We start from the raw sequence: 24,648 nt of genomic DNA, 5'->3' as shown, positions 1-24,648 counted from the left end.
AGCCTGACGCAGGGCTCAAATGCATGAACCATGAGACTATACCCTGAGTCAAAGTAGGATGCTTAACCCCAGGAGTGCTGTATCTGTATTTATACTTGTTTTAGTTTGTATACTCATTATTCTGCTTCATAGTTGTATATGATGTTTCTGTAACTACAACAATACCACCTTGAAATGTACTGTAGCTTTAATGTGTATTTTAATATTAGAATGTAAAATTGGTCATTTTGTTCTTAAAAAATTGAACACTTTGATGGATTTTTTTTTCTAGGCTATATTTTATACCACATGTTTGGAACTGGAATCACTGGTGAAGAAGTTCCTCTAATGAAAGCCTGGGCTTCAATAATTTTACCAGCAAACACTTAGAAAGTTTCCAGAAACAAAAAAAAAATCAAACCCAATGAAATTATTGGAAAGCACTAAGATGATGAACTCTCAACTTATTTTGAAAAAAAAGTATAAATTTTATACTGAAAGGTGACATGAGAAACAGAGGAGTCTTATGTCAAAAATATTAAATAGAAATCTATTTTAAAAACTTGATAAAATCATCGTCTATTCCAAGGAAACAAAACAAAGAATACAGGTATCCATTTTTTATCAAATAAAGATAATATAAATACATCTTGCTTACAGAAAGACAAATATTGTATGATCTCACTTATATGTGGAATCAAACAAGGAGAACTACACAGAAATGGAGAATAAGAGAGTGATTACCAAGGGCTGAGGACTGGGCGGGAAATGGGGAAATGTTGGTCAAAGGGTACCAACTTCCAGTTATAAGATGGATAAGTTCTGGGTATTTAATGTAGAACATGGTAACTGTAGTTAACAATAATGTATTGTATTCTTGAAAACTACTAATAGAATAGATCTTAACTGTTCTTACTCACAAAAAAAAATAAAGGGTAATTTTATGACATGAGGGAGATATTAGCTAATGCTATGGTGGTAATCACTTTGCAATATAAAAAATGTAGCCAATCAACACACTGTGCGCTTTAAAAACTTACACAATGTCACATGTCAATTATGTTTTTTAAAATAAATAAAACATCCTCCTTATAGTAAAAGTTAAAATAAGTAGCCACATTTTATGGCTCTTACTTAATATTGCTTTGGAAATCCCAGCTTATGACATAACACAAGAAAAAAAAGGTATATAAGTCCTGGGAACATGACTGCCTGTCTGAAAAAATATGAAATATGAACCCAAAATCAATTGGAATTAGAGAACTCAGTTCCAAAATAAAAATATTAAATCCATTTTCCTTTATATTAGCATTAGTAAACAAAAAGGAAAAATCCATAAATACCTAAAATCTAACTACAAATTTAACAAAATACGTTGAGAAAGAAAAGATGACATGAAAAAATAGAAAAATAGGCTAAATTTTCAAGTGAGAAGAGTCAGTATTTTGAAGGGAAAGTTTTTCATTTTCATTTTATAAGTTTATTTATTTTGAGACAGACAGACAGAGAGAGAGGGAAAAAATCCAAGCAGGGCAGGGGCAGAGAGGAGAGAAAGAATCCCAAGCAGGCTCCAAGCTGTCAGCAAAGAGCCTGAAGTGGGGCTATATCCCATGAACTGAGATCATGACATAAGCCAAAATCAAGAGTCAGACACCTAACTGACTGAGCCACCCAGGCCCCTCTAGAAGAGTCAGGATTTTGACATGTGTGTTCATTTTTGTCAAAAAGTGCTTTAGAGAAAAATATAAAAATTTGCTGAAGCTTCTAAAAGACCCTTCCTTGATTTATTCAGAATAAATTTACATTATTTTTGCAGGTATTTTCATTTCTTTTTATGTTGCACAGTCATTGGTCAATCCAATGGTCTCTACTGTGTGTATGCCACCCTCCAGAATTTCTCTCCCTTCCTTTCTATTCTAAGTGGTACTGCCCTAGTTGAGCAACTAGCTTTCACACATGACCTCACCAGTAGGAGCTTTGGTATATCTTACATATCCTGAGTTCAGAAGGTTAGTTTTGCATCTCCTTTGCCTAATCTCTATTTCACAGTCTTGCTAATATTCTGAATAACCCCATAAATGGGTTTCTATTTTGTCTTACACCTTGAATATATTCTACATTCCGCTAAGATAACTTTTCTAAGATACAGATCAGCTGATGTCATCGCCTTCATGAAAAATCATTAATGGTTCTCAAATGCCTATTGCACATCATTCAAAGTCTTTGGGTTATCATTTGCTACTTTCTAATATCAAGATCCAATCCCCCTCTCAGTCATATCCCCCTAAACTCTCTGTCTTGCATCTGTTCCCCAACCAAACTACTCTTTCTTTCTCCATGGTCATACTGTAACCATTCTTGAAGTCACAAACCAAATTCTTATCTGCTTTGTCAAATCCTACCTTATCCCAGTCTGAAATTAAAATCCTTCCTCCTCTACATTCTGATAACAATTTGTTTGCAAATCTACACTAGCATTTATTCTATTATTCCATTATAAAATATTCATTCTATGTGGTTATTTGTGTACTGTATAAATGGTAAGGTCCTTCAGGGCAGAGCTCATGGAATATTTATACTTATGTTCCCTACTGCACCACAGGCATAGTATCTTGTATTTAGTAATCAGTAAATGTTTGATGAATTTATTAAAATTAGTAACTTTATGGAATACAAGGGGATACATATTACTTTCTTCAATTTAATTATATCTATCATTTTCAGATGTTCAGCATGTTCCACATAATATACTAAGCAACTTCTCTTTTATTATCACACAGCTTGATAAAATAGGTATTATTAGCCTCATCTGTCACATGATATACTAAGTGCCTTACATTTCATTCCATTTGAATCTCATACAACTCTATGAAGGAGGTATTTAGTGGCTTCATTTTTCAGTTAACCAGGAGAGTGTATCTTGACCAAAGGTGTCAAGACTCCCAGTTCAAACCCAATTGAAACCCAATTCAATCTGACTCCAAGCTTATGTGTGAGTGAGTGTGAGTGTGTGTGTGAGCATGCAAACCAGTAGAAGAAAAATCTGAAGACCTAAGAATGAAGGAATGTGATCAAAGTTCGGAAGAAGTATGTACAGTATGGTATGTGCAAAATCTGTTACTGTGGAGTCATGAAGAGTCACAGAGAAAGAAAATGTCAAGGGGTCACTTTTTTTACGGAACAGGGCACTAAACTAGGGAATCAAGTGAGCAACGGTTCTGGGTCCATAAGAAAGATTCAGGCAAAATAGGTGAATTGTGTGGTATGTCAAATGTATCACAATACAGCTATCAACAAATAATTACTTGAGGAGCTCTTTTAAATGGAGATCTAAGTGTTCTACCTCATGGAATTCTGCTTAGGTAGATCTAGAGGACACAGGAATCCGCATTTGTAGAAATCACTTCTGGTTAATTCTGATGCAGCAGTTTAACTGCTCCCATTCTGAGTATCACTGGCACAGACATGTGAAAATGCAGAGACACTAAGCTTAGTTTTTCAGGTCATATACTACACATCTTCTGTGCTGCCATTTGTATTAAACAGTTCATGAATGTCACTCTCTGAACAACCTGTGTGGATGTGAGCAACACCCTATAAGAAGTACATGGTATGATGGGAAAAGCGAGAACTGACATTCCCTCAGTACCTGAAACCTTATCAACATCATTTAATGTTTGACATTATCACCTTGGTTGCATATATGAGGAAACTTACATTCAGAGAACTTTAATAATTTTTCCCACATTTCACAACTAGAAGTAATTCCTTCATTCATTTGATTTATAAATATCAACTCATGTCTACTATATGCCTGGCATCAAGGGAACTAAAAACAAGTAACTGAAGAAAACTTTATTTTTTTTAAATTTTTTTAACATTTTTTTATATTTGAGAGACAGAGTGTAAGCCAGGGGGGGAGGGGCAGAGAGAGAGAGACACACACAGAATCGGAAGCAGGCTCCAGGCTCTGAGCTGTCAGCACAGAGCCTGATGTGGGACTTGAGCTCATGAACTGTGAGATCATGACCTGAGCTGAAGTCAGATGTTTAACTGACTGAGCCAACCAAGACGCCCTTGAAGAAAACTTTATTAAAGGAAAGGTATCACACAGAGAATTCCAGCCTCATAGTCTACATGGAATACAAGCTCAAGAAATCAATTGTGATCAGGTGGTACTTTGTAATGATACTAGAACCAGGAACATCATAAAAGAATCCATATGAATGTCTCACAGTACACTCTCACCAAAAATATCAACATCTTACAGCAATGACCAAGATAATCAAATAACATTTCAATTTTTTAAAGGTATAACTTTTACTTTCACAGCAAATACTATGTGTCACATCCTTGATAAGAATTATAAGAAAGAACTCTGCACTTTTGATGCAACCTCAAAAGACCCCATTTGTAAATTAGGACAGCCTTGTAAATGGTTAGATAAAAATCACAAGGCTATTAAAGCATTCATTTTCACTAAAAGCCTAATTGACCCACAATGACCACTCTTTTCTGTCTTCCTGGGAGAAGATATTGCCTTCTCCTCCACTTATTCTTTATGTCATTAAGTGAACATAATATCTCCTCCCCCAACACACACAAAAATGATCTTCTAAAGATATACAATGCCACTGGCTTATTATGGTAGCTTTTAAGAATACTTAAAAGATTTCTTGATTTGGAGTAAAATTGGCAGTGACTGTGCTGAATCACTTCTCTGAAATGGTTAAGAGAATTAGAAAGGCAAAATAAGCAATTTAATTCTTATATGAAAGGGGTGCTATATATCATAAAAAAATAAGAGAGCATAGCTGTGCTTTAGCTTCCTAAGCTTTATAGTGTTTTCCTGCTTTCATAAAGAATATGCGGTTACCTTCATTAAAAGTAAACCATTAATAATCAAGATATAAAGAAATACATGAATATACTCTACAAGCTCAGAAAAGGACATCAAGAAGTATTATTCTTGCAAAACCAAAGTAAAATAATTATGAGTTTTACATATATCATTTAAAACCTAGCACTTAGCAAAAAAGGCATTCAAGATAATAAAAAGGGAAAAAATTATAATGGCACAAGTGAGAATGAATTTAAGATGGTCTGTTACCCAGAAGTACCCAAGTCTCACTTTCAATCTCATCAGTACTTTGATATAATATTCAACTTGTCTTTGGCCTTCTCACAAACTCAGCTTTTCTTCTGAACACACAGTAGCATATTTTTGCTCTTCAAATAGGAGTATTTCAAGATCTCAGTGAATTATCATTAAGCTCTATCTGTTGTCTTTGCCAAAGCTCTTTATCACCAAGTCACCACATGCAATGTTTATATTCAATCTACCTGGTAAGAGTTTCAGAAGTGAACATGTAAAATATCAATGTTCTGTTTGACTTTTTGCCCTGTCCTTGCCAAAAAAAAATAACATGACAAAGGCAAAAATACAAAATATTTTTAACACCTTACAATGGAAAAAGTCAAATATACACAAAAAGAGATAAAGGAGGGGCGCCTGGATGGCTCAGCTGGTTAAGCATCCAACTTCAGCTCAGGTCATGATTTCACTGTTCGTGGCTTCAAGCACCATGTCGGACTCTGGGCTGACAGTTCAGAGTCTGGAACCTGCTTCCAATTCTATGTCTCCCTCTTTCTCTGTCCCTCCCTCCATTCCCTCCCTCCGCTCTCAAAAATAAATAAACATTAAAAAAAATAGAGAAAGGAGTGAAATGAGCAACCATGTACCTATCACATGGCTTCATAAAATAACCTAATAACAATTTTGCCTCTCCATTCCTATTCACCCTCCACTCATATTATTATTCATTCTCCCCTCTTGCCTCATACAATTGCTCTCTCGCGCGCACATTCTTTCTCTCTCTCTCTCCACACACACACACACACACACACACACACACACACATACACACATCTTTTATTCATAAACTACTTCAGTTTACATTTCTAAAAATTAAGAAGCTATTTAAAAAATTCTTAATCTTTATTTTTGAGAGAGACAGACAGAGTGTGAGTGGGGGAGGGGCAGAGAGACAGGGAGACAAAGAATCCGAAGCAGGCTCCAGGCTCTGAGCTGTCAGCACAGAGCCCTACACGGGGCTTGAACTCACGAACTGCGAGATTATGACCTGAGCTGAAGTCGGACGCTTAACCGACTGAGCCATCCAGGCACCCCAAGAGGCTATTTTTAAACATAACCATTATACAATTATCTCACCTAAAAATACATAATGAATATAACCAAATACCATATATGATCAAAACAAACCAAAAAATCTCAAATATTTGTTGATATTTATAATCTATAATAATTACATTTACATGAATAAAATTACAGTACTGTAATTTTAGATAAGCTGTGAAAAACAAGCCTTGCTGGGGATTAATGCCTTTTAGAATTTGATACAGAAAAAAATTATCATATCTGATGATCAAATCATTTCAGTAGTCACACTACCTATCATTTGATTCAAGTATTTAATTTAAAGTTAAGAGTACTGGAGCTATCAATAACATTAGAGCATAGGTTTAACCAAAAATGACAGAGGATGAAAAATTAATCAGGAAACTAAGACCCAAATATGTTCATAGATCCTTCTAAGCCTCCATTTATCCATTTCCAACTCTTCCTTCCCTTGGTAAAGTGAACATTAAAAATTAGTTCATGAATTTCCAGTGATTTTTCTAATAAGTTTGGATTTAACTTCAACAGATATTTATCACTTTTAGGAGAGCAAGTTCTATACTTTAGGCTACTTACTGACTTTCCACATTTCTACATGTAAAATAGAAATGAGTAATTTACCATGCCCCATTTATAGGGATGTTGAAAAGTTCACATAAAATCAGCATCTATGTAAGGAGGTATGCATAACTCACATAACTATTATTCCATGATTTAGAAGAACTTCCCCAAAATGCAAGTTAGAAACTAATGTAACTGAATAGCTTTTCATATTTATCTTTATTCCTAGGCATCACGGTGTAATGAAAAATAGATTGAATTACGAGTGTATTTTCTATTATCAAAGCACATAGAGAATTTTTATTTTGATTTTAGTAGTAATTTATTCTAATGTGGCCTGATCTCAAGGGTAATGCATGGTGGTTCTATTTGTAATTGTCCAGTGTTTCAACGTTGAGACACTACACTTTCAATTCATGCTTCCAGGAATTATTCCATCCTTGGGCTGGCAACACACACTATAGAGTAAATTAAGGTTCTTTTTATAGGTGCTCACAGTCTAGTGGCAAAGACAAATAAATCGATTATTATAATGGAATTCATTGTGGCCTATGATGGGTGTTGGAAGAACGTGTCATGAGTCAACTGAGGAGACACATCTATATCTGAAAGGGAGGAGGACTGGGGGGAGCAATCTCTGAGATTTCTCATAGAGGGCAATGCTTGAGTTGAATTTTGAAAAACATGGAGAAGTGAGCAAACTGAAGATAGAATAAAGGACAAAGGCATAGTGAGAATGAAAATGGCAAGTGACAAAATGGTAACAAGTTGAGGCAAAATGAGGACACAATTTAAAGGTCCATTTATTCGGATGTGGCCTAAAGCAGAAATCTTTTCTTTGACTGCTGATATATCCTCAAGCATCTAGAACAATGCCTAAGACATAGCAGGAACTCAATAAACATTCAGTGATCAAGTGCAATGTCAAGTTAATGTGTTTGTAGTTTATTCCCCAAACAAAAGAAGAGCCACTGAATACCATGAACACCGGATTAACACAATCATATTTAAGATACCAAAAGATCACCCTGGCAGCAATGTGAAAACATTCACAAGCTGAGCCAGGCTAAAAGCTGGAAAACCAAGGAGAAGGCTATTGTAGTTGTTAGAACACATAATCAGGGCTAACGACCCACAATTCCACTCTTATGTATACACTCAAGAAAAAGGAAAATATAGGTCCATAATTCTACATGTATGTTCAAAGTAGCATTATTCATAATAGCCCACAACGAGAAACCCAAATGAATTTCAACTGATAAATAAAATTCTGTGCATCCACATAAGGCAATATTATTCAGCAAGAAAATCAATAAAGAACTGATACATGCACTTCTCGGCCTTTTGGCTAAGATTAAGTGAAGAACTGATTGATACATGCTACCACAGGGAATTTTGTAAAGACATGACCCTACGTGAAAGAATCCAGACACAAAAGGCCACATGATGCATTATTCCATCTATGTCAAATGTCCAGAATAAGTAAATCTATACAGACAGAATGTAGATGGGTGGTTGCCTAGGGCTCAGCAAGGAGAAAAGGGAAGGGGATTCAATGTGACTCCTAATTGTGTACAGTGTTTCTTGTAGGAAGAACAAAATTGCTCTAAGATTCGGTTGTGATGATGATGGCACAACCCTGTGACTATATCAAAAATCAACAAATTGTACACTTTAAATGGGTGAATTGTATGCTATGTGAATTATATCACAATAAAACTGTTGACAATGGGGGGAAGGGAAGAGGGAGAGAATGAATATGAATCAAAGCAAAAAGGTAGAAATGGGTAGAGAATGACAAGTAGGTATTGATGTTAAGGATGCTATGGAACTATATGGGACATTTATTCCCATTCATGTTAGGAAATATATAAGCTGAAGACACTGCTTTCTGAAATAGCAAGAGATAACTGCGGTTTACTAAGCAGTTACTATATTGCAGGCCTTGTTTCAAATACTTTACTTTATTACTCCCTTTAATATTCACATTAACCCATTACGGTTATGCCTATCTCACAGGTCATGAAACTGAAACACAGAGAAGTTAAGTAACTTGCCTATCATCACACATCTATATAGTGTCAGGGCCATAATCTGAACCAAAGCAGTACTACAAGATTCTACCTATCGGGTTCTGTGTAAAAAGAAATTAATTGCTTATCACATCTCTAAAAAATAAATGTGGGATTTCATGAAAGTAGATACTTCATTCCTAACTCAAGTGCTTTAATGATCTAAGTAAATATACCTGACATCTTTCAATGTAAAATCTAAAGATATTCCTTGAGCAAATGCTCTGAGAGGCAGTGCAATCCACTGCATAACAGCTGTCATTTCTGAGCCAGGCACACTTGGGTACAAATCCAAGTTCTATGACTTATTAGCAGTGTGGTCTTAAGAAGGGCATTTAATTTAACTGTATGATAATACATAATTCATAGTGTTCTGCAGTAGATTATGTAAATTAACATACACTATCTGACACCAGCATAAACTCAATGAATAGTGATTTATTATTATTTGGGCAATCAACATTTGTATCTTCTGGAATATAACTATTTTCATGGTTAGGCTTCTGATTTGCTAATTCTTTGAGGGCAACTTTTTACTGAAGTTCTGGATAAACAGAGTACATTGCTAATGTACTGATTTTAACTAAAATCCTATAAAGAAGAAATCTAATCCACTGAATTTTGTAGGATTATCTGATGAACACAAAGTACTATCATATCCAGGTTAAATTTGAACATTCACCTAATTAATATAGATAAGTCAAAGATTCTCCACAGAAAGGTATCAAGACATTAAGAGGTGATTTAAGTAAAATAACAGATGCTATAAATGCAATTCCATTTTACATCCACTATAAGTAATACCTCTCTTTTGCATAACACATCAGTGACAGCATCTAAAATTAAAATAACTGTTTAAAGGTTCTAAAGAAAGCTTTTCAAGATCCAAGTTTTATATTTGTCTAGAAAAAAAAGAGTTGGATATTCTGTTATTTCCTATTTGCAAATGCATAAAGCAATCACTTTAGAAAATGAACACTTGGTTAAATTTATAGCTGGTGTGTTCTCATTTAGACTAATCTATGCTGGCTCAGCTTAACTACGGCATTGTCAGTGCCTGTCTTGCTAAGCACACCCAGCAAATTTCACAATGGCCAACATCGTAATAATGCATTATATATATTTTCCAAATATTATAATGTAACTGCAAATTTTATAGAAAGAGAACAAGAGGAGAAAATTTAAAAAGGAGAAAGATGCAATAAAGATGAACTTCCATTAACAACCAGGCACCCGAACATTGACATGGTTACTTATTTCTTCACTTGCAGATTAATGACAGTGTTTACCCCCTTGATATTGACAAGGACATAATACATCTTGACAAATGATTAAAGAGGCTGCACGAGAGTTTATTTCTTGGTAGTGTCAACTGCTCTTCCTTTGGCATGATGTGAAAAGCTTGCATCAGCGGCAATTTTTAGTAACACCCTTCTGTGGGGTTCTCTTACAACTTTATAAAACGAATGTGATAAATTGATTATGCTACCAAGTGTGGGCTGCAATGAGTGGTTTACTGGAGACTGTAGCTAGTTTCTAAATTAAAAGAATGATGACAATGCTAAACATTAAAATCAATAGTTGTTTAATATTCCTATCAAGCCTAAAGGTTTGTGATAAAGAGTTAAAGATAACCTATTTTGTCTTGTAATACTTGTTTAAACAAGACTGCTACTTTAAATTACTGCTCAACAAGGAAACAAGTAATCAAATGAGGTGGAGACTTGGGTGCTAGGTAAGAAAGAAAAATAGCACCTTTAAGAATAAGCCCTTTAAAAAGGAAATTTGATTTTTGTTTTTAACTTCAACATGGAATTTCTCAGCTAATCACCCACTATTTAGGACTCTGATAACTAGCAATAAACAATGATAAACTTTGAATATCGGTGTGACACATCAGCATTTCAAGAATATTTAGGCAGTATTCAGAACTAAAAAAGAATTTCAAAAGAATTTTTTTTTCTCAATGTTCACATTTTATTCTGCATTCCTGCATCCTGATCAGTTGAATTCTGTATTTTTCTGGTGCACATAATGACTTGCATTGAAGTACTCTTTCTATCAATCAAGAAATCTACTTACCTATTAAATAAAGCTTTGGGCACACCAAATGTAAAGTTAGAGTAGGAATGATAAGTCAAAGTATTCAGGTAAAAGTGAGAGAACAGACAGGGACTAGAAGGAGGCAAAGACTAGGGAGGGATAGACACTGCAAAACTGATGACAGAGAGATAGTCACAAGTGTCTTGAGAATGGAGAGGGGGCTTGAATGAAGAAGAAGAAATGTGCAGAGGAGAAAATCTGTAGCTCTGGATCACAGACACTTTAAAGACTGGGAGAATGGAAAGAACCAATGAAGGAGCAGGTAGAGGATGGAATGCAGACAAAGTATCAGGAGATTACAAGGTTAGAAAGCCCAAAACGGAGTCCAAGATGTAGACAAAGGGATGATTAACCATCTCTATACTTTTGCCTGAATTTAAGGGAAATGAAGATTGATAAAATGCCACTAGATTGATAATAAGGAGATCACGGCATTTCAAAAGTACAGTTTAACGAATAATTGTCAACAATGAGTTAAGGAGTGGGCACATATTGAAAATACATAGGAACAATTGTAGACACAATTCCGGAATTTTCCACCCTGAAAGGAAGGAAAGGAAATCTGGAAACATATGAAAGGTTCAAATGAAACATGTTGGCTGTTGCTGCACAAAATAGAAAAACAATCCCCTGATTTTAGCCAGAGACAATGAAGGTACTGAGTTAACATATAAAATTCTAAATGAGAGAGAAAAGGGAGTGATCCAGGAAAGAATCAAAGAAGATGAAAGCACAACGTGGGAAAGGGAAAAGTGTACCTGTCTGTAATAGAAATGCTGGTAGCATAAGTGCACTTCACAGTGTGTAATAAAGTGTTTTTAAATGTTAGTATGTATACCTTTTATTAAAAAAAGGTATTTACTTTATGTATTATTTATTCTATGATTTAACGCAGATTCACCAAGAATACTGAATGGGATGAATACAAAAGACGAATACAGAATTACTAACAATGGAAATGTCATCAACTTGTGACATGTTTCCTACAGATATGACACCAATGAAGTCCCACCTTTTATCAGTAAATTCTACCCAAAAATGGATCGATATGTGAATTTAACTTCCAACTACAGGTTAAAATGGAAAATGGAGAATAATGGCATTTTGGATGGATGACCTCTAAATTATACAAATTAACAAATGAAATGTTCAGAAACTTGGGCGAACTTTCATTCTGACTTCCCAGGAGAACTAAAAATAGGTTAAATAAGATTCCTGTACATTTAAAGAAGACTGACTTGATATTAGAAAAGTAGTATTAAACATTTCTCCTCTTCCAGAGCCCTCCTGTATTCTCAGTTCTTCTCCTTTATCATCCACATTTCTTAAGAACAATTGCACATCCACACCTATTGCCTTATTCCTCCTCCTCCCTTATTTCACTAGTCATCCTTAAAATTTGATCTACTGAGGTCACCTAGGCCCTCCTAATCACCAAATCTAATGGACACATTTCAGTTTTTACCTTACTGAATTTATCTCTGATTCTGAAATATCAACCATTCTATCTTTCCTGAAATTCTTCCATTTGTTTCCTTGAGATCACACTGATTTTAAAACAAGAATGTGCCAAGAATCCTTAGTAAAATTAGTTGTTTCTCATTCTTTATTTGAACATTCTGGTACTGTTCTTCCTTCTCTGACCCCTTAAATGTTCTTCTCACTTGACCTAAAACTCTAGGTGATTGTATCTAACATCATGGTTTTAGCCATCAATGATATCAATAATATCCCATTAAGGACACAGGAAACATGAATGAAAATTCCCTCTGAAATACATCAGCACCTCTGGTAGCCTAGCCTTTAAAACTATAATCTTCCACATATTAGATTCTAATATCCCACTCCCGGAATGAGATCGACAGGCAAGAGTGATGCTACTATTAAGATTTTGTTGTACTTCTGCAATGTGTGGAGACAGAAAAATTGGGGGAATCATTAAAACTCTAGACATGTTTTACAAAATTTATATCTACGGAGTAGGCCAACAACCAGTTCAAGTACAAGTGTATGTTACACATCCCTCAAACTCTCTAAAGCTAAAAGCAACACCACTCACCCCCAGTTTCACCCCTACTCCCTCCCTACAATTATCTCCTTCTCTGGTGCCTTCCATCATACTGGTAGCATAATCATTTACCCAGTCACCAAAGCAAGAAACTTGAGACTTTTCTTTACACACCCCTAACTCTAAGTTCTTTGTTACTTCTTTTATGACAGCTATTTTTGAGTTACAAACCACACACCATAAAATTACTCACGGTGCAATTCAGTGTTTTTTAGTATATTCACAATGTTGTGCAATAATCTCTAAGTACTAAATTCCAGAACCTTTTTATTATTCCCAGAAGAAACCCTGTACCCATTAGCAGTCTCACTCAATTCCCTACTCCCTTCAGCACCTGACAACCACTATTCCACATTCTGTCTCTACAGATTTGGGGCCAACGTGTGGTCTTCGGTGCTTCGGTCCTTTTTTAAAGTAATTATTTTTAGAGTCCAAATTCCCATCTCCATCCCTGCTTCTCTGCACTATTCTGATGATTTCCTAATATATCCTATGATATATAGCCAGTAGATTCATCTAAAGTAAATCTGACCAGATTACTCCTCTGCTTAAAGCCTCTCAGTAGTTAACAATCACCTACAGATAAAGTGTAAGCTTTTTATTATCGCCCAACATTTACTCCATAATCTGACCCCTAACTCCCCTGTCTCCATTGCCATCAAATGTCTCATGCTTCAGGTTTTACCAACGATCAATTACTAATAGTTCCCTGCAACCACAATGCTGCTCTTCCCCTCTTGGCCTCTGCTCAGGTCCATTCATCTCAGAATGTTGTTTTCACTTGGCCAACGTTCTCTTGTCTTTTAAGACCTAGCCTCTGATTACTCACGATCCTTTTCCTTTATTCCATAGGAGCAGATGCTCTTCCTGAATACTTCCATAATATTCCATGATTAAAGAATTTATCACATTATTTTATAATTATCTGCCTACATGTCTCTTGCCCCCAGTATAATTTAAGGTCTTTGGGAGGACAACACCAACATAGTCATTGCCACTTTCCAAGGTCTCTGCAGAATTCTTAGAATATGGTAGGCCTTCCAAAAAGTATTTTCAAATGCATAAATTAATGAGTGCAACAATTAACATATAAAGGCACTGAGGAATGATTAATTGAATGATCTTAAGAATTACTGGGCATACTGTGAAAAACTGGTCTGGTTCATGAGTAATAAAACAAAAGACACAGATCAGTTACTGGAGAAAACTAGTGAAACAATTAGAATATAAATTTGGAAATTAGCACATTGTGAGCTTTCTTTAATCAAAAAATTTCAATGCAAGCATACATAATCATGAATTGCAAATGGTGAGAGGGGGAAATTATACTGAAAAGTGAGTCAGATTCAGTGATTTACAAGATCATGCAAATCCAGATTCCATAATTTTATTATGTAACAGTAATAAATGACACATCCAAGTAGATGCAGACAAAACTGAAGTGAGAAAATTGAATGTAATGAATATCCAGGAAAATTACTAATTCAGATAATCAACAGGGTCAGTATTAGAAGGTCTAACATATTTTTTGAGTATACTGACTGTTCTAAAAATGAGCTACACACCTACCATCATTAACATGATCATAGTATAGATCTTTCAAATAATATTAGGCCAGAGAAACCTGCAACTCTGTATGAATACTACATTTCCTCAAGCATCCAATATTATCCATTATATGCATACAATGGTGGTCATCCTTAATAAACAGATTGAGATTTTCTTTAAAGTTTGGCTTTTTGGTTACACTTATTACCTTTTTTTTTTTAATTTCCCAACATAGACTTAAGTTTCCTTCACTTCAAAATCCACCATGGCTATGGTGACACTCTAGAATATCCTAATAAAGCCTTGAAGCTGGCTTTGCAAAACTCTGATGTGACGGAATATAAAGCAGAGGTATTAAAACCTTATAAAATAAAGTCCCATGTTACTAGTTCCTAAAGGCTAAAGAATAAGCTTTTTTTCTTTTATCAAGGTAAAATTGCTACAGAACATAATAATTTGACATCTGCAATGCACTACAAAGTGATCACTACCAAAAATATAGTTACCATCCATCCCATACAATTGATTCCCTTCACCCTCTTCACCTACCTCCCAACCTCCTTTCCCCTTTTGTAACAATCAATATGTTCTCTGTACCAGTTTGGTTTTGTATCATTTTCTTGTTCATTTGTTTTGTTTTTTTACAGTCTAGAGAATGAGTGAAATCATACTGTATTTTCCTTTGTCCATTTGACTTATTTCACAGAGGAAATACCCTCAAGGTTCGTCCATGCTGTAATGCATGGCAAGACTTCATTATTCTTCATGGCTGAGTAATATTTAATTGTCTGTGTGTGTGTGCACTTGCACCCGTGCACACACACACATACACACCATATCCTCTTTATCCATTTATCTATTGAGGAACAGGTTATTTCCATATTTTGGCTATTGTAAATGATGCTCATAAGTTTGTATTTTAAATATTGCAATGAACATATGAGTGTATCTTTTTGAATTAGTGTTTTCAATTCTTCAGATAAGGACCCAGAAGTGTATAACTGGATCATATGGTAAATCTGTTCTTAATTTTTTGAGGAACCTCTATACTGTTTTCCATAGTGGCTGCACCAATTTATATTCCCACCAACAGAGTATGAGTATTCCCTTTTCCCCACATCTTCACCAACATTAGTTATTTCTTGCCTTTGAATAACAGGCATTTCCAACACATGTGACATTATATTTCATTGTGGTTTTAATTTACATTTCCTTAATAATTAGGGATATTAAACATCTTTTCATGTGCCTGTTGGCCACATGTGTTTGTCTTCTTTGGAAAAATGTCTACTCAATTCCTCTGCCCTTAATATATATATATATATATATATATATATATATGTGTGTGTGTATGTATATATATGTGTGTGTGTATATATATATATACACATACATATATATACACATATATACTTATATTTATATTTCAAATAATAATATATTATTTAAGTAAAGTTGACACACAATGTAACATTAGTTTCAGGTGTGCAACATAGTAATTCAACAATTCTATATGTTATTCTATGCTCACCACAAGCGTAGCTACCATCTGTCGCCATACAACACTATTACTGTAACACTAACTAGAGTCTCTGCACTGTACCTTTTATTCATGTGACTTATTCATTCCATAACTGCCCATTTTAATTGGCTTATCAGGTTTTTTGCTGTTGACTTGTAGGAGTTCTTTATATATTTGGGGGATTAACCCCTTACTGGATATGTGATTTGCAAATATCTTCTCCCATTCAGTAGGTTGGCTTTTTGTTCTGAAGATGGTTTCCCTTGCTATGAAGAAGCTTTTTTAGTTTGATGTAGTCCCATTAGTTTATTTTTATTTTCTTTGCCTTTGGAGTGATATCCATTCCATATGGACTGATGGACTGATGTCAAGGAGCTTACCACTTTATTTCTAGGAATTTAGGGCTTCAAGTCCTACATTCAAGTCTTTAATCCAGTTTAATTTTTATGTATGATATAAGATAAGTAGTCTAGTTTAATTCGTCTGCATGAGCTTGCTCATTTTTCCCAGGACCATTTTTTGAAGAGACTGTCCTTTCTCCAATGTATGTTCTCAACTCCTTTGTAAGAAATTAACTGTATGTATGTGTGTGGGCTTATTTCTGGGATCTCAACTCTGTTCCAATGACCTGTGTATCTGTTTTCATGCCAACACCATACTGTTTTGATTACTATAACTCTGTAGTATTGTTTGAAATCAGGCAGCATGAGATCTCCAGCTTTGTTCTTCTTCCTCAATATAGCTTTGGCATTTTGGGATCTTCTGTGGTTCCATAAAAATTTCAAAAACATTTGTTCTCACTCTGTGAAAAATGCCATTGGAATTGTGGTAGAAAGAACTATTTTCTTGCATTCACTGAGATCCTGTTTTTGCACTGGTGATATTTTCATGATTAAAGGTTTTTGAGAGATACACATTTCCTATAAGCAGTCTACACAAGCAGATTGTGAGCCCACAAATCCATATTCAAGTAATTCGTCAAGGAAACATGCAACTTGTAGTGATTCACCACTCATTCAGAAAGCTTCCTCCATGTTTTCTTTATTCCTAAAATGCCCTGGTACAACTGAATAATATATATTTGTTTTATTCTTCAATTTGCTTTTAACAGACTCACACTGAATCGTATCATTTGGTCACAATTTATACAGACTAGTCATATTCACTCAATTCCAAAGCTCAAAATAAAGGACAAAATAAAGCACTGATTTACTATCAAATATAACCTATAATCACAACATTAAAAAAAAGTAAAATGTAATACTTTTCCTTATTTCCAATTAACCCTTCATTTTTGTACAATGAACATATGATTCTAGGAAACACAATACTTTGACACCTACTGAAAATACACATATATGTATTTGTGTATGTGAATATGTACATATATGTTATTCTGTTTAAAAGCATTTACTAAATATCACAAGTGAATAAAACTCTGCTTAAACCTTGAGATATATTACAGAGTTACTATTCTGAGGCTATAATAACACACACACACACGCCAACACACACACACACACACACACACACACACACACACACACACACACACAATGCTTTTTGAATGCTTGGTAGGTAAAAATCTCCATAGCAAATGATACACTGACATGCAGAAAGGAGAGTTCATTATCCAAAACGTGTATTTTGTTTCCTTTTTGAATGAATATATATATTCATATATTTGTATATATGTAACTTCTTACTTTGCCTAGAAATCCAATGTACAATGATATTTACAATAATATGCTTAATTTTTAATTATATACCTGAAGGATATTCTAGAGTAACAAATGTTGCTAAATGTTAAGGAAAAATACTAAATTTATTTATGGTCTTTTAGCCCATGTGATCCCATTGGGCCAAATATGTTCCTTTGAAAAAATAACTATAATGTAATAATGTGGCACATATTCAATTATTCTATGTTACTGCTTACTTTGCAAACACACCCGATGGAATAGCCAAAGCCACTAGAAGTTCCCCAGGAACTTGCCACCTTTTTGCAAAGAGAATGGGATGCCTCTACCTGTATATTCCCCGTGAACCCTCTAGTATAGACTGTACTGTTTATCCAACACTTTATACCGTGAGCTCTTCAAGACCAGGGACCACACTTTAGGCCCTTTGATCTTCCCAGCAAAGGAAATAGGCTGTGAATATGTATGGAATTAAGAAATGGTAATGGATGAATAGATCACAATCTATTGAGAATGTACACTTATCATAAGCCACTGTGTATTACTATCAACTCTTTTCACATATAACAACCACAAAGTAATACAATGTCTGAGAACTGTAGGACTGTTCTACACAGATTTGTATACCTTTTTCACCTGGCACACTAACTTGTTTGGCAAATAGTCAACTTTAATTAGAGATGTGTAAAGTTTAGGAGTACTAAAAGTACAAAACACAAAATTTCTTATTGTTTCAATGACTTTTTTAGAACATACTCCCTGTTCTATTTTCTTCTGTGTTACAGTGGAGAAATTTTACCCCCAAAAGGATTAGGCCTTTGATACACCTGGCTCTGGTTTCCAAGATGAGTTTCATTCTGAATATATTTCTTGTCCTTTCTCTGGAGGATGGATTTGAGACACCTTATGGGTACACTGGATACTGCTCTGTCTTGAAACCTCAGGAGTATTTCCCAAATAGACTACAAGTCCTTTGGTATCAGTACAGATTTATGTCTAATATAAGGTCTTTCTTAGTACTCATCTTTAATTATCCTATTGAGAAATTTTCTTCTAACTTTTCTTTCGATTGTACCACTATGGCATGAAGCAACATTAGTAGGGCACTTCTATAGTACAGTTCACATTTTAAACACAATTTTATACAATTTACTGTGATATTTAGAAAGTGTTTTCAAATAGAGTAATATGACCAGTATGTAATTCAGAATAAAATCTCCAATGTCATGCTGGCCTCTGAAACTCAGGAGACTTATTTATAAGAGAACATTATTATATCATGAAGTTAAAATAATAGAAACCATTAAATTCTTCTAGAATTCATATTGGATTATCAATATGCAATTCCTCAGAATAATAAAGACTTCAGGCAGTCAGACACTGATCTGAGATTGTGAGCTGTAGTTTAGAATCAAACAAAGCATTTTATTTAGAGTTCGAAACTCACAAAGCCTTGTGAACAGGTCAAGCAGACTTTAATATAGTACATCTGCTCCTGTGGTTGCTCCATTTTTTTAAAGATAAAATGTCATTCAAACAGTGTTTTCCCTATTCCCACATGAGTTCTTACACTATTCAGAAAACTCATGGAGAGAAAGATTATTTATTCATGAAAGCAGGGTTTCTTTGGTCATTCTAGATTTGATTGACATTAGCAGCAACTATGTCTGACTCCAATGATTTAAATATTCATTGTAGCATAATCATGGCATTTAAATATCTAAGTATAGATGTTTCAAAGTAGTTCTCATTTTTTAAAAAATGTAGCCTATTTTACATAGATGACCTAACATAATGATAAAGCATTACATTTCTGATAACTTTATCATGTGGCAGACTAAAATACAGAATATTTAGAATTCTGTTAAAACATTCCACCAATATTGCTTAGGTTATTAACCAATTTTATGTGAAAACTGATAAACAAATAAGGAAGTGACTCCTTACAATAACAGTATGCATATGCCTCCCTTTGAATTAATTAACTCTTCCTATAATTACATGCATAAATTAAAATTTTATGACTGGGTCACCGTATATAAAATCAAAGATAATTCAATTACTCTTGGAAACTACTTTTTTTTTGGAAACCGCCCTCCTCTCCAAAGAACAGCAGTATAGATGTAGGTGTGGGGATGGGAGTGTACACACACAAATCATTATTTCCACGGAGCTTCCAGAAATCTGTACAAAACAGACACAACACACTCAAAAAATGCTGTAATGTAAAATATCACCCTCTGTAGTTTATAATTTTTTACTGGGCATAAATAATCTTTGACATATTGTTGGACATCATTTGACAGTGAACCTAAGCTGAAGTTTAGATTTTAGTGAGAAAGCTCCAAGTGAACTTCCTATTAAAAGTAAGCAATAAAACAACCCTAAAAAATGTTAAAATTCTACATTAATTTAGGTTATGGAAGAAATCTATTTTTGAAAATAGCTTTGTTGACTTATAACTGACATACAAATATAAGTGCCATACATTTTTAATGGGTAGAACTTGATATATTTTAGTGTACATGTACATCCAGGAAACCATTCTACAAAAAAATAATGAACAAATCCATTATACTCCCAAGTATCCTCAAGCCCTTTTGTAATCCCTCCATTTCCATCTACCTCCACTGTTCTTAAGTAACCACTAACCTGTCGTCTTTCACTATAGATTAGTTTTCATTTTCTAGCATTTCTTATGAATGCAATCATACAGTGCATACTCTTTTATTATTTGGCTTCTTTCAGTCAACATGACCATATTGGTATTCACTCATGTTGTTGCGTATATTAATAGTTCACTCCCCTTATTACTGAGTTGTATGACAGTGTATGGCTAAAACACCATTTTGAAAAACAATTCACCTGTTCATAAACATTTCATGTTTCCTGTTTTTAGCTATTGCAAACAAAGCTGCTGTGTTCATTGTGTACAGCTTTGCATGTACGTGTTGTTCCATTTCTCATGGGTAAACACCCAGGAGTTGAAGGTGGGTCATATGGTAAGTGTATTTTTCAATTCCAAAGAAGCTAACAACTGTACTATTTTACATCCCGTCAGCAGTTGGTCTCTACAACCTATGTGTTCATTTAGTCAGACAGCACACGCATGACCTGTATGTACATGTATTAAGAAAGAAACATCCTTTCTCTTTGCAATGTATACTATATATGGAAAGGTCCATTTTATAGGAACTGGAACATAAATTGACTATTCTAAATAATTATGCAAGTGGATTTTTTCTTCCCTCTTACAAGTAAGAGATAAAGAAAAGTACAAAAATAAGAACAATTAACATTTATTGAGTGCTTACCATGTACCTGCCCTTATTCAAGTGTTGAGTATATATTACATCATATAAATAATTAGCATGACCCTATGATGATAGGTGCTAAAATGGAATCCATCTTTTTTTAAGTTTTTTTATTTATTTTGAGAGAAAGGAAGAGAGTGAGAAAGAGAGAGAGAGGAGGGGAGGGGCCAAGCAAGATGGAGAAAGAATCCCAAGCAGGCTCCATGCTGTCAGTGCAGAGCCTGACTCAGGGCTCAGTCTGACAAACCATGAGATCATGACCTGAGTTGAAATTAAGTGTCAAATGCTTAAGTGACCGAGCCACCCAAGCACCCCCAGAATCCATCTTATAGATGAGGAAACTGCAGGAATCAGTAAGTTGTCATGACCACAAAACTAAGAGGCAGAGCCAGGCTTTGAACCTGGCAGTCTGAGCCAATGGTTTCAGCTCTTAATCACAATATACTCCTTCCCATAATGTACACATCACTAAGTAGTTGTAATTTATATTACAAAGCTATGAACTATCCCTCAGATTATTGCATGCCTTTGGTCAATTTCCAAAGTATAGAAGTAATTCTTTTTGTCAATTCTTTACAGCTTTATTTTTACTTTTTTGGGGAAAAGAACTGTTGATCTTCATAGTCAACCAGAGCCAGACATCTTGTGTCCAGCAATATATTTTTGAACAGCCACTTAATTGTAACATTAGGTTATTATTTTAAATTTATTTTTTGTAATAATATTTCTTAATGAAAACATGCTAAGCATCAATCTCATACTCCATACTCAGATTATAAACTGCTAAACAATTCTGGTCTTTGTGTACCTCTAAGTTTTTTCACATGTAAAGTAGACATAACCCTAATATTTAATTTAGTATTACTAGCAGCAGGGAATAATTATCTAATGCCTTCTCTCCAATAATCACAGCAAAATTCAAATTTCCTTTTTGTACTCATTACTTTTCCAGTTTATAACCATTTATTCTATTAGAAAATTTGTCAGAAATTTTGATTATGTTAAAGAGCGTACAACTCACAAATGTGGAATCTAATCCCTAAATCTTTACCTGAAAGATATTTACGAGTATAATTCTTTAGTAAAACATACATCAATTGCTATATACAGAGTCAAATTCCAAATTTTGAACTAAGCAACTCAAAACATTTCATAAAGCAGAAAAAAGAATGGTCTTCCTTTAATACCACTCCTCGATGATTTGAAACACATTTTATTATGATTAAAATTGAATATAGGCATTTTATAAATATGTAAAAATAAAGTTCCAATGTATTTGGAATTGAACCTCAACTGTCATGAAGATTTTCAGAGCCAATTAGAAGTACATTCCAGGTATTTTCCTGTATCTAGAAAACAAACAACTTAATTGAACTGGGAAATTTGATGAGGGTTTAATGTAAAAAATAAAATACTAATGTGGTCAAGACAAAACAAAGGGATGGAGCAGACATCAAAACACAGACACACAGGGCAAGTTGGGTAAAGAGGGCTTTCTCAGGGGGGATGTGATTTTTTTTTTATGTGATCACCAGTTTACTTCAAAAAACCATCTTGCAGAGAGAAAGCCAGAAAAATAAATAACTCCCACTCAGTTTTATCCCTGTCACTGATCTCCCTCTGGTGTTCTCCACTGGTTACATACACCTGCGAGATAGAGGACACAGATCCCCTGATGCATTGCTTACAGGTCCCCTTCTCAGGGCACAGAGTCTACTGGAGAAGGGTATAGATGGACCTGGGGGTACAAACTGCATATATCTGAGATACTGCCTTTGAGCTCATAGTTGAAACATGAAATTAATCTCTTTTTTCCACATACATGTTTGCAAGTAAGATTTATTTAAAAGTGTACTGTAATAAATTCATTTGTTAAATTACAGTCCATTCACAATACTTTATTTTAGTAAATTAAATTTTCTAAAAGGCTAATGCCAAGACATATGACTGAGTGTTTCCAATGTTTTTTACCTTGTTGTAAATGCGGACATTAGAAACAGAAGGGGAAATATGATGCTAAAAAGCATCCTAAAGTACTATCTGGCCCCTTATTTTGATTTTCCCATGCTTATTTTAGTGGTATATTTCAAACATTTTAATTATGACATGTCTGTATTCACAAACATGGACACTCCAAATGGGAGAAAATGTGGACCATTTTTTTCCCCTAAGTATTTGGTTTTAAAGGTAGTAACTACAGAATAAGGTTCAAACATCTTTCATGATGCTATAAGAGTAAATGTCAACATTGACCACTCTGTATCTATAATGAAAACTCTACAGTTATAGAATTGCTTCCTGCAATTGCTTTTATGAAATTCTCAACATGCTAAGTTTACTTTTTAAAAAGAAGTGATAAAACATGACACAAAAGATGGATTTTAGAAGGCCGTGAAGGAAAATATACTCATCCTTGCCAGTATTAGTTTAAAAACACCTAATTCCAATCTCATGTTTTATACTAATATATAGTGTATGCCTTTAGTTTCACGTTAACGAATGTAATATGTATGTATGTCTATTGCATTTTATACTGTTGGAAGTTTATCACATTTGTTTTGTAACATTTCTTATCATTGGCAAACTTGAGGGAAATTTTTACTATCCTGTTTTTAAAAAATCATGCAAAACCCCAACAAAAATGCAGTGGTAAACAGGTAACTTAAGTCTTCATTTGTACATAATTAGTCCTAAAATGGTTTATTCTACCAAATTTCTTAACCCCATGCTATTCACGATTTTTAAGTTGTTTTTCTCCCTATTAATAGTTCAAAAACTATATTTAAAATGAATCTTATTAATTTACAGTTCAATACACTATCAAGTGGTCTATTTGCTATGTCCTTCAACAAGTTCAAAATGCTTTGGTAAGACTTGGACCACATCCTCACGTGTTCACTGCCTGAGAAAATCAGTTTTCCCCAGCTAAAGTCATTCTAAGATACCAAGTATATTTTACAGGCCAAGTCCTTTACCTGCTCTGGCTAATTTTTAGCATTTGTAGCATATCCCACACTACATTTTTTTTCTTGTTCTACTTCATTAGCACATACATTTTTTCTATAAAAACTTTGATTTTTAATGTCTGCTATCATTTTCATAATCTATCAAAATATTTAATGAATGTATGCATCTAAATTTTCAAAGATGCTACTGTTTATTCATTCTATTTATTTATTAAACCAACAATACCTTACATATTTAACACAGGAACTTCTTCTGGAGTACACAGTTTTGTTTTTTCCCATTTCCCAAATTACTAAGTATTAGACGACCTGTGATCTATATATTACTGCCACATTAGCATATAAGTAATCAGCTTACTGTCAGGTATATTCCCATTTTCAATTAACTGCACACAGTAACATGTACTGAAGCTGTGGAACTGAAGAAAATCACTATAGTTGCAATCCATACTGGACTTCATACAAACATATTGACCCAAATTTGAGAAAAACCTAGATCATTTCTTTTTATTTATTTTTATTTATTTTTATTATTTTTTTCTTCAGAGAGAGAGAGAAAGGAGGGGTAGAGGGAAAGACAGAATTTTTAAGCAGGCTCCACACTCAGTGTGGAGCC

The sequence above is a fragment of the Lynx rufus genome, unplaced genomic scaffold (genome assembly GCF_022079265.1).
Source record: "Lynx rufus isolate CCGP_SWC_20201006 ecotype Redwood Valley unplaced genomic scaffold, mLynRuf1.p SCAF_14, whole genome shotgun sequence".
NCBI classification, from domain to species: domain Eukaryota; kingdom Metazoa; phylum Chordata; class Mammalia; order Carnivora; family Felidae; genus Lynx; species Lynx rufus.
Note: the sequence above shows the minus strand (reverse complement) of the source record.